Below are 11,553 nucleotides of genomic sequence, written 5' to 3'. Positions count from 1 at the left end.
CCGAGGGATGTACTTCGCCGCGAATGTGGAGACGCGGGTGAAGGAGCGGTGCCTGCTATGCGAAGGAAGTATGTGAGGAGGAAAGCGTGGACATGATGGCAGACACTGTACTTTGTGCGGGCCAATTCTTCTTGAAGCATGTAGAGTCATGGACCACGTCGTAGACCGCTTCCTTCAGATCAATCGCGAGAATGGCACTAAGCTGGGCAGTGCTGCACAAGCGCACGTCGTTATAGAGATGACCGAAGGAGCGTGTCCGGCATCGAGATGTGACCGCGGTAACCTTGAGAATATGTGGTAAGTATACTTAACGGTGTCCCAGTAAGGCGAGCGAGTACATGATGCGCTCAATTAGTTTGCCAGTTTAGAGAATGAGTAGGACCTCAGCGTACTCCCACTGGCCGAGAGTATGTACCCCTCAGCCCAAACATGATTAATCTGCGTGTGTCGTCGTCCCTTTCCGTCCGTGTCCATACGTTCTGCTGGAAACCATTTGTGCTATGTGCAACCAACGAGCTCATGATTATACTGCTCAGCACAACGAGGAAAATGTAGTCGACCTCGAAAGATTGCGGAGCTCTTTGTTGTTATGATGCCATCCGAGCGTGGGCGAACATTAACGCGGAGTTTGGCGACAGCCCGACGAAGCTTTGGTATGGTGATTGAGACAAAGGTAAGTCAACGTCATCTGGCCGATCACACCGTACTCAGGCTATCTGGTGTTGCGAGGTAAGTTGAACGGAGATCTCTATACACAGCGTCTAATATCGGGCCAATGAGTTTTCGTAGAGGTATAACGTTGTAGCTGTACTGAGGCTCGAGGAGATAAAGCGCTCAGAACTCGCCAAGCGGCCTCCAACAGGACACTGTTGCAGACGTGATCACACGATTGATGTGCCATTGATTTCGAGCGATAAAGTTAGAATGACGCATGATTTCGCTATTAAGTTGGTTAATGCGCTGTCGTGGACGCCGACGGTTGCTTATTACGTCGCCAACGGCGAAGGAGGCCATATGGTGAGCTTCCCAAAGGTGCGGCAACCTGTTTACTGAGGGAGTACGTGGTCGGTGCCGTGAATATGCGTGTGGTATATAGGGTGTTCCAGCTAAAGCTAACCAGGCTTTCTAAGGGGGCTCAAGTGAAAGCCTAGGGTTTATCTTAAACCCTACTCTTACACTTTCTCGGTTAAGGTCCTCTATCATTTGCAGTAATTCGTCCACATTGTTGCTCAATAGGACAATGTCATCTACAAACCGAATGGTGCTGAGATATACGCCGTTGATCCTCACTCCTAAGCCTTCCCAGTCTAAGAGCTTGAATACTTCTTCTAAGCATACAGTGAATAGCATTGGAGAGATTGTGTCTCCTTGCCTGACCCCTTTCTTGATAGGTATCTTTTTACTTTTCTCGTGGAGAACCAAGGTTCCTGCGCAATCCTTGTAGATATTTGCCGAGATATTCACGTATGCTTCCTGTACTCCTTCATTTCGCAGTGCCTCTATGACTGCGGGTATATCTACTGAATCAAATGCTTTTTCATGGTCTATGAAAGCCATATAGAGAGGTTGATTGTACTCTGCAGATTTTTCTATTACCTGATTGATGACATGGATATGATCCATCGTATAATATCACTTACTGAAGCCAGCATGTTCTCTTGGTTAGCTGAAGTCAAGTGTTGCCCTGATTCTATTGGAAATTATCTTGGTTAATATTTTATACAATCTCAAAGCAGGCTAATGGTTCTAAATTCTTCAATTCTTTAACGTCTCCCTTCTTATGGATGAGTATAATGTTGGCTTTCTTCCAGCTTTCTGGTACACTTGAAGTCGTGAGGTATTGCGTATAAAGGGCCGAAAGCTTTTCAAGCGTGATATATCATCCATCCTTGATTAAATCGACTGTTCTTCCATCTTTTCCAGCAGCATTTGCCCTGGTCATGTCTTTGAAGGCACTTCTAACTTCATCGCTAGTTATAGAAGGAGCCTCTGTATCCTGTTCACCTTTATTTCGAATGAAAGTAGCTTGGTTGCTCTGGGGGCTGTACAGGTGAGTATAGAGTTCTTCCGCTGCTTTTACTATCTCATATAAATAGCTGATGATATTACCCTGCTTATCTTTCAGTGCATACATTATGCCTTGTCCTATGCCAAGTTTCTTCGCACTGATTTCGTGCTACGTCCATATTTTACAGCTTCCTCAATCTTTTCCACGTTATAATTTCGGATATCCACTACTTTCTTCTTGTTGATCAGTTTCGACAGTTCAGCGAATTCTATCTGATCTCTCGAGTTTGACACTTTCATGTTTTGCCGTTTCTGTATTAGGTATTTTGTTACTTGGGAGAGCTTACCTACTGGTTGCCTTGGTGCATTACCTTCCACTTCAATTGCTGCTTCTGAGATCAACCTACTTAGGGTTTCATTCATTACCTCTATGTTGTCTTTATTTTCCTTTCTAAAGCTGCATATTTGTTTGCGAGCACCAGCCTGGATTGGTATGCTTTTACCCTTACTGCGTCTAGGCTGGCCTTTTTCTTCATGACTAACTTTATTCTTTCTCTTCAAATTGAGAGAAATTTTAGACCTCACTATCCTATGGTCAAGGCACTTTACCCTACCTAACCCTTCTACATCCTGCACTATGCTGGGATCGGCAGAGAGTATGAAATCTATTTCATTCCTTGTTTTTCCATTAGGGCTTTTCCAGATCCACTTCCTGTTGCTGCGCTTCCTGAGGTATTCATTATTCAGAGCCTATTCCTTTATGCGAATTCTACTATTATCTCTCCTCTTGCATTCCTAGAATCGATGCCGTAGTTGCCAATTGCTTGCTCGCCAGCCAGCTTTTTCCCCACTTTTGCAATGAAGTCGCCCATGACGACAGTATACTGAGTTTGCACCTTTCTCATTGCTAATTCAACATCTTCATAAAAGTGTTCTATTTCTTCATCATCGTGACTGTAGGTTGGGGCGTAGGCTTGTATAACCTTCATTGTATGCCTCCTATTCAGCTGTATTACGACGACTGCTACCCTCTCATTAATGCTGTAGAATTCATCAATGTTGCCCGCTATGTCCTTATGGACTAGAAATCTTACTCCAAATTCTCTCCTATCTGGAAGACCTCTGTAGCAGAGGACGTCGCCGTTAGTCAGCATTAAAGGCCCCCAGCGTTGGGGGTATTGCATAAGGGGTGGGCAACAAGTATAGGCTCCGTACAGTCAACAGGCGGCGCTGCTGCACAGCAGCGGTGGCGCGATGTTTAGCGTCGCATGTGGCGGGCGGCGCGAAACTGGGAAGGGGGAAAGACCGCGAGATTTCGGAACTACGTATAGACGCCTCCGAAAGCCGCACGTATATCCGCGATCCGCCTTCTTTTTTTGTGCGTGTGTGTACGTGAAAGTACAAGCGTGGCCCTCTGTGATGTCACAAATAGTTTTTGCGGGGTTCAGCCCTATTAAAGGAATAGACGATTACTTTCACAGTGCAGCGTTAGCCAGCGGAGACAAGCTCTACGCTGCTTCACATGTTGCTTGTGTGAAAGAAGTGGACGGCGTGGACGTTCACGCGAAGTGCTGTTCGCAACAGGGAAAGCAAGTATACGACGTCATCCCTCACGTGAGTAAAGCTTACTGTTATACTAAAATTGAAGTCACTAAACTGGCACCCTGAAAACGTTGTAGTTGACCGATTTTTTATCGACGCCTCACTGTTGGCAATGCATGCCTCATTTCGCTCCGGCGCGTTGTACTCCGCGGCCTATCATTTGATGGCCCTGTCACACTGTTACTTTAGATTGTCATGCAGCTCGATCCGGACCGCGTGCAGCTACACGCTCACTCGTAGGCTGTCGTCAGCGCAGTCATGTCGAATGAGCTAAACTAATTGGATTCGGATTGTTGGATCGTGTGGCAGTGACCATGCTATCCTCGTTGACTCGTTTGGGACCCAGTCGGAGCCACCTGCTGCGCTGATAAACGAGATTTATTAACTAGGCGATCTTAATTTACATGACGCGAATGTTCGTTTTTCATCATGTAAAATGATCGAGGCTCATTAGGCCCCTTTCACAAGATACGATTTCGCTTGCGAATTCCTTCGCTTGCATACGCGCTTTGCTTTTACCATGATACATCGCAAATGTATATCACAAGAAATATCGCACCATGTGAAACCGCGCCTCTCAAGCGCCAGCGGCCGAAACGAGGATCGCCGAGTTAGTGCTCGCCAGCACAATATAGGCTTCCTTGGCATAAAATATTGCTCATCGCACATGCCAGTGCTATGCTGATCATACCGAATGCTAAGACAACGGCAAGCAGTCGTCAAATCAGCAAAGTTGTGACACATTTCTTTTAAATGTTCAGCAGCTGGCCATGGCCGCTGGCGTCGCACAACGAGCTGTGAAACGCGCATGTGTAGCACGCTTTACAGAACAAAACCTTCTCACAAATATCAAAGAAGCTGACTTACTTTACTCTCCTAACAGCTGCGATCCATTTCTTTCGCCGTTCGATCTCATAAGACTTGCCAGGAAACCTGTGCAACTTTATCCCGGGCTGGCCTTCGTGGTTGTGACAGTCCTTTACGCAGCAGTATCGCCGGTTCCACTTGCCTTTTTTTTTTTACCTCCGACGCTTGCCGATGAAGCGCATGTCATTGCACCGTCGCAAGACGTATAAAAAAAATAATGAGGCTGGTGAACAAAGCAAAACGGCTTCAACCGTGGCAGAGACGAAATGTAGCGCGCGGGAAAGAATACTCATCGAGCCGGCCGAGCTGCAGCGCCCACTTCCCAACACTGTTGCGTCGCTGCGCCAGATGGCGCCAGAGCAGCCGCAAATTCGACTGTACGGAGCCTATAAAGTAAATAAATACCCAAGGAAAGGATGTTTAAGTACACGTTTGCTCGGGGGTAAATATGGAAGTTATACAGTTCAAAAATGTGGATGGGCAAGTGAGAGCGGCGATCTTGTATGGAAGGCCGTTCCAGTCCGAGGCAGAGCGTGGAAAGAATGATGAGAGGCAAAAGTTGTAGTTTGCGCCCGTGGCCGGGCGACTTGGAGGGGATGGCCAATGGGAAGTGAAATGCGTGCCGGAGGACTGATGCAATACATTGTTAGCAGCAGCAGAATATCCTCTCATGCATTAAGGAGTTCCTTAGCAATAATGCTTATTGTTTTGCCTATATATCAATGATTTCTCTGATGGCGTTTCATCTACTGTCAATAAGTTTATCGATGATTGTGTGATTGTCACAGACACCGTGAACGAGGCGCAGACGCCGGACCAAATTCCAAAGCCGACTTATCAGCTTCCGAAAATAATCCCGCGAAAGCAAGGACAATTAAGAGTGGGCCCTCTGGTGCGCCAGCGAACGCCGGTTGCGGTCCAAAGACCGAGTTAGAGCCCAGAGTTGTCAAAACACAACAAAATATATTCTTCACACAAGGCAGTTACACACACACTTGCACACTTAGGCTAGACACAAAATAATACAATTCAGATCGGTATTAACAAACACAAGGAAAATAATTCACGACAAGCACTAAGAGTCCAACACGTAAAATACACAATGAAAAGGAACACTAAGTGTCCAATCGTATTCATCGTGCTGGTTGGTCTTGGAGTCAGACGATCTCAGCGTAGCTCGGGGCGAATCTCGAAGAAAGAACTTCTTCCGGAAATGCAGACGCTCGATGAACTCGTCGACTAGCTTGCCGGGGAATCCCCTTCTTCCGCAGACGCTCGGTCTTCACGTTACATCACTTCACCGGTGCGGACTCAACTCATGAACTCCCGAATTCCACTGAAGGATTCTCGCACGGCGTTCTCGAACCTTCCTATCAGAGTCGTGATCTCGTAGCATTTCCAAAGCCTGGGAAGCTTCTACTATTTTCTGGTACCTTCGACCGCTGCTGTCGGAGCTTTGTCCAGGGGGGTGATGATGACTCATGCTGTTGGCGCACGCTCACGCTGTAGTTATCTCTCTCGACTCGCCGGGTGAGAAGGTGTCTCATCGCGCGTGTGCTCTCTCACTCTCTCTCCGGTTAACGTCGCTTCGTCGAGGCTCGTTGTTCGCGTTGTTGTTGGAGGCGTATGCGCTCTCCCCCTCTGTTGAAGTTGCCGCGGAGCCGGCGTGTTCTTTTGCTGGCCTATACGCGACACGCAGCGCGCTTGGAATACGCCCTCTTTTGTGACAGTGATATATACAAACTCTTTCATGGTACAATGACATATCATGTAACGCACATTGCTTTTTCAATTATGGTATGATTTATCGGTGAGTTGCCATTTGACGGTACGTTGTAGCACAACGTGGACAAACTCAATTGATGGTGCACTATATGGGTTATAAATATGAATACTTCGACGAGCAAGTGCACACTTTGCTACTAGGAAAAGCTCTCCAGGGCTAGTGTATCAATACTGTTCCTTTTATAAATATTTGGGTGTTCATCTCACTTTTTGTCATGCGATACTTAACAGCCTGCCAGCTCTACATTGGGTTGCCTTTGCCATCCTTTGTGCTCCTCTTAACAGTGTGAGTTGCCTTCAAAATTTTGATTAGGTCAGAGCTTGAATTTGCATTCATAATAAAAATTCTCCTTCAATAACCTTGACAAATTGTTTGGGATCTTTACAAAACAAAGCAGCTCGTCTTATTCTTCAATCAAAGTTAATTTAAATTTAGGGGTTTTACGTGAAATATCCCAAATATGAGGAACGCCATTGTGAGGGACTCCGAAATAATTTTGACAACCTGGGGTTCTTTGCTGTGCACTTGATGCATAGCACACAGATGGTTTTGGAGTTTGCACCACTTAAAATGTGGCCGCAGCGGCGGGGATTACATCCTGAGACTTCGTGCTTAGCAGCGCAATGGCATAACCACTAAACCTCCACGACGGGTACCATTTTATTTTTGCCTTTTACATCAGTCAAGGCAGTGTCTGCTGTAAAGGAGGCTCTCTCTACAAAGTTTTGTTGATAGATATTCTGTTCATTCTTTCATAAGTGGTATTACACAATAGCTCTAATAATGTTTATGCTGCTTACCACCCACTCATATGTGCCAGAAGGGGCCACTTTTGAAAAAGGTTTTCTTTCTGCTGTGTGCATGATGCAGTATTCATGTCTTTTGACATTTATACAACTGTAGAGCCAGCTACCTGATAGAGTACTTCCTACGCCTGATGATGCTTATTTGTGCAATGCTGTTGTACAATACATATTGACGCAATGAATGTTTTACATATTCGAAGTATCTGAAAGATGCTTGTTTCACAGTTGTGCCCTTTGCTTTTGGTTGGTGTTAATATTGCTTGTTATATTTTGCATATACATACCTTTCGAAGTTTCAGGGTTCAATAAATGATGATGAACTAAATCTAAGTGCAGAAGAGTGAACTTTATTGAGACCGAGCAGTTTAGTCGGCTGGGCTTAGGCCTACCACGATAGGACGTCAAGGTCTTGCTTCTTACTAAAGTATTATTGCGCACCAAAAAGACACGGACGGGAGAGAAAAACACATACACCAAGCGCAAACTTTCAACTAAATTTATTGTGCCACTGAATCGGTTTCTATGTGTCAAGCTGTAAGTTGAAAGTTTGCGCTTGGTGTGTGTGTTCTTCTCTGCCATCCGTGTCTTTTTGTTGCGCAATAATAGTTTAGTAATGGATTACCAACTTGTCCGCAATGCTTCTGTCTGGCCTCTTCGCCACTTCGTAGGCCTGCTGGGTAGCCCAGTGCTGGTCGTCGAGATGGGAGCTGCGCAGGGCGGCGTGCCATCTCGACGAGAAGGTCACGAGATTAAGGTCTGGGCATTGATGTGTACACTCCCATAGCATGTGGGCGAGTGTTGCTGATTGAGTTGTACAGATCTTGCACGTGTGGTTTGGGTAGATGTCAGGGTATATGATGTGATAACGTGTGAGGGAGGAGTATGTATTGGTCTGTAGCAGGCGAAGGGTGGTTTCCTGTGCTCTGTTTAACTTGCGATGAGGGGTGGGAAAGGTTCTTCTTTCGAGGTAAAATCATTTCACAAGGTCGATGTAAGTTGCAAGACGGTCGCGTCCTGTGGGTGCATGCACATCCACAGTCTCCGTCACGGTTGACTAGTTCTCGTGCTACGGAGTGTGTAACCTCGTTGAGGTTGGTGAGGTGCGGGTGGACATCGCCGGCGTGTGCTTGGATCCAGACGATGGTTATTTGATTTTCAGTCGAATGCGGGGCTTGAGGTAAGATACGGCGTGATTGTTGAGAAATTCGACCCTTGATGTAGTTGTTGAGTGCCGTGCGAGAATCACTCACTATGGTGTGACAGACTGGGTCAAGAGTGGCCAGGGCGATGGCCACTTCCTCGGCCGTCTTTCCTTTTTTTCCACCTAGGACTCCTATCGAAATGCGACTGCCACGGCTGGCCATTCAACCCCTCACCTTGCCTTAGCAGCAGAATGCCATAGCCACAGTGGCAGGTGAATAAATTGAAGAACAATTTTGTTGTCAACAGATATGTTTTTCCTTGCCTGTATGTAAGTAAAAATTGCAATAAATTAGTGTGTCATTACCAAAAAAAAAGCTGTTTGTGGCCCATTATTGAATAAACTGCATATTGTGTGCACTTGAAATGCAGAAATTTCTATTAAAATGCCAGGGTGAAATGTTCTTGCAAGGAGCATGGTACTTTATTAGTTATAAAGGTACTAATGAGAGAGAATATCGTTATATGGGTTATATATGGTTATAGGGATCACAAACTTATTAGAAATTGTTAATAGAAACATATTAGGCAAGGATGTTTCTGCACACTTCATTAGCTATGGACGTGCGAGAACAATTTATACTTCAAAGGTGCAATCGTTCCCAGGAAGAGATGCATAACTGGCTGACTTCACAGTTTTGATTTACTTTGGTTTTAACGACAGTGTCCTCTCTGGTTCCATTTGCTTGCTTTTTGCAATGTTGCACAAGCTTTACATGACGTACGGTGCAGGAGGGTACGCTGTCACTGTGCCAATATAGCAAGCCAATAATGTAACTGTACAGTTAATTAGCGTTAATAAAATTATCAGGTTTTACGTGCTGCCGCCGTGGCCGGCATTTGACTCCGCGACATCGTGCTTAGCAGCCCAACACCATAACAACTAAGCAACCACGGCGGGTGTTGATTACGGTTAAAAGCAAGGGTCAATACAAGTGCAGTAAGGATAAAAAATCCGCAATATATTCAAGGTTTATTGGTTTCTGCGTAGGAAAAAAAGAAAATTCTCCATCAGAGATGATACAACTTAACGCGGACGGAGTATTCGAAAACAAATTAACTCTGTTTATTCATGCTATCGTAGAAATTCATTACTATAGCCTGCACGCTTGGCATGTCAGATTGAATAAGCAAGTGAGGTAACATAACCTTTAACCGAAAGAAAATAATACGGTCGCGCGTTTAGCGCAACGTTGAAACTTCGGGTACTTTGCTGCCTTGTCATTTGCCCTTGCCGAGGTTGGAATTATTTAAACTGCCCCGTACGCGCGATTTTTGTATGCTATTTAACAAATTAAAATTGTGACGACCCCAAAAGGTCATGCCGTCTCGTGGGGATCGAACACCTCGTAGTATTGGGAACTCGCATAGGTTTGTCTACAGCATACGAATCAAAGGTGAAAATGCACTTCGTTTGCTACGTAGCGCGTCAACGAACGCATAGAAATGGGACAATGAAATCCGCGGCACAAGTTTTGTTTTTTTTTATTCTGCCTAAGCGTACGTACCGGATTCAGCAATCCACCTCCGCGCGCATTGCACTTGTTGCGCGAGATGCCATTTTCCAAAACAGACCGCGAAATAGCTACGGCGAGATTTCGACGGAAAATCGCAGCGCTCGCTGCGATGTTGCGAGGCTGCTACCAACCGGTTGGTCGCAGCCGAAAATCACAGGATCGGCACTGCGACTGCGATTTTTGTCGCATGCGGCGGAAATCGCACTTCCGGTGCGATGAAAATCGCATCATGTGCAACAGCCTTAAGAAGTATTCAGTTAAATAAAATCAAGCCACTGCCACAATCGCAACAAGTCGCAATAATGAGAACACTGCGAACATCCACGTTCTTGGTTCAGATTTGAAGCTATTAAAGGATCTTTCAAAAATTTATTTGTCCCACCTTTTTTATATAAAAGGCCTACGCGCTCGACTACATGCCATCACGACAATGAAGTGACCAAACAACACTACAAGAATTAAGGAATATTTTGTGCGAAAAAAAATTGACCTCTAGCCACGTACACCATCCGGGTCCTATACGTTCGCACGAACGCATCGCACTCACGACTATTGAACTTGAAAAAAAATACATTTCCGATTTCGTCGAACGGTTTCGAAGTCGTAGTTAGAAGTCACTGATATTTTGGCAGTAATTAGCTAATTGTTTATCAAATAACAGCTAAGCAATCAATAGCATACAACGCCACAACTTCGAAGCCGCTCGATGAAATCGGAAATCTATCTTTTCCCAAGTTAAAAAGTCAACAATGCGATGCCTTCATGCCAACGTACAAGACCCGGATGATGTACCTGGCTAGCGGTGAATGTTTTCGCACAAAATGTTCAGTAATTCTTGTAGTGGCGTTTGGTCGCTTCATTGTCGTCACGGAATTTATCCTATCGCGTAGGCCTTTTATAAAAAAAAGTGGAACAAATAATTTTTTAAGATACTATAATAAATAGCTTCCAATCTGAACCAAAAACGCCCCGCTGCGCGCCAGACGGAACCGGTCCGGAGTGCAAGGAGGTAGGTGCTCTCCCTTCTAGTGGAGCCGGCCTCCGGGAGATGGCGTGACGGGCGCCACTGCGCTAGGGTGCCTCGATGCCAGCGCCGCCGTTCAGGGTGGTGCCATCCTTTGACCGCACCCGCGCCGCCACTTTCTCGCTGCGACGCCATCTTGAGTCACAGCGAGCGGTTGCGAGTGCTTGGTGCCGGTGCTTAGTTCGAGACACAGTGCGCGCGGATGCTACGCTGACGCTTCTACTTGCTGGACAGTGTTCAGCCGCATGAATGACAAGCTTGTCAAGTGCACCGAGTCGATATGACGGGCTGTTGTGTTCCCAAGTGCACCGGATCGACGCGTAAAGGGCTTCGTTGTTTACGCTTCCCCCGGGACCCAGAGCGAAGGAAGAGATGGGAAGCCCAAGTAAAGCGGTATCACTGGAAGGCAACAGATAGCTCCTACATTTGCGAGGTAAATGTCAAGAAAGTTTAGACTATCGCATCGTGTTTTTCATAAATAAGAAAGTATTCTTTCTGACGGCGGCGCTGGGCATCGAGGTACCCTACACTGCGCGCCGCGGCTGTCGGGATAACGCAGCGCGAGCTCACGTTTGAAGTCATGGAGGTAAAAAATACTAGGAGGAAGCGTCACGTGATTCCGCTAGCCTCGGCAAGCCAACCTCCTCTGAAGCCACCCCTCCCTCTCTCAGGGGCCCCGTGCGCGGTGCCTTATGGGGCGGAAAAGGCCCACAAGGTTGCCGGAACATTTGTGATTGTTTCGTG

The sequence above is a fragment of the Dermacentor silvarum genome, chromosome 1 (genome assembly GCF_013339745.2).
Source record: "Dermacentor silvarum isolate Dsil-2018 chromosome 1, BIME_Dsil_1.4, whole genome shotgun sequence".
In the NCBI taxonomy this organism is placed as follows: Eukaryota; Metazoa; Arthropoda; class Arachnida; order Ixodida; family Ixodidae; genus Dermacentor; species Dermacentor silvarum.
This window is presented reverse-complemented; position numbering follows the sequence as displayed.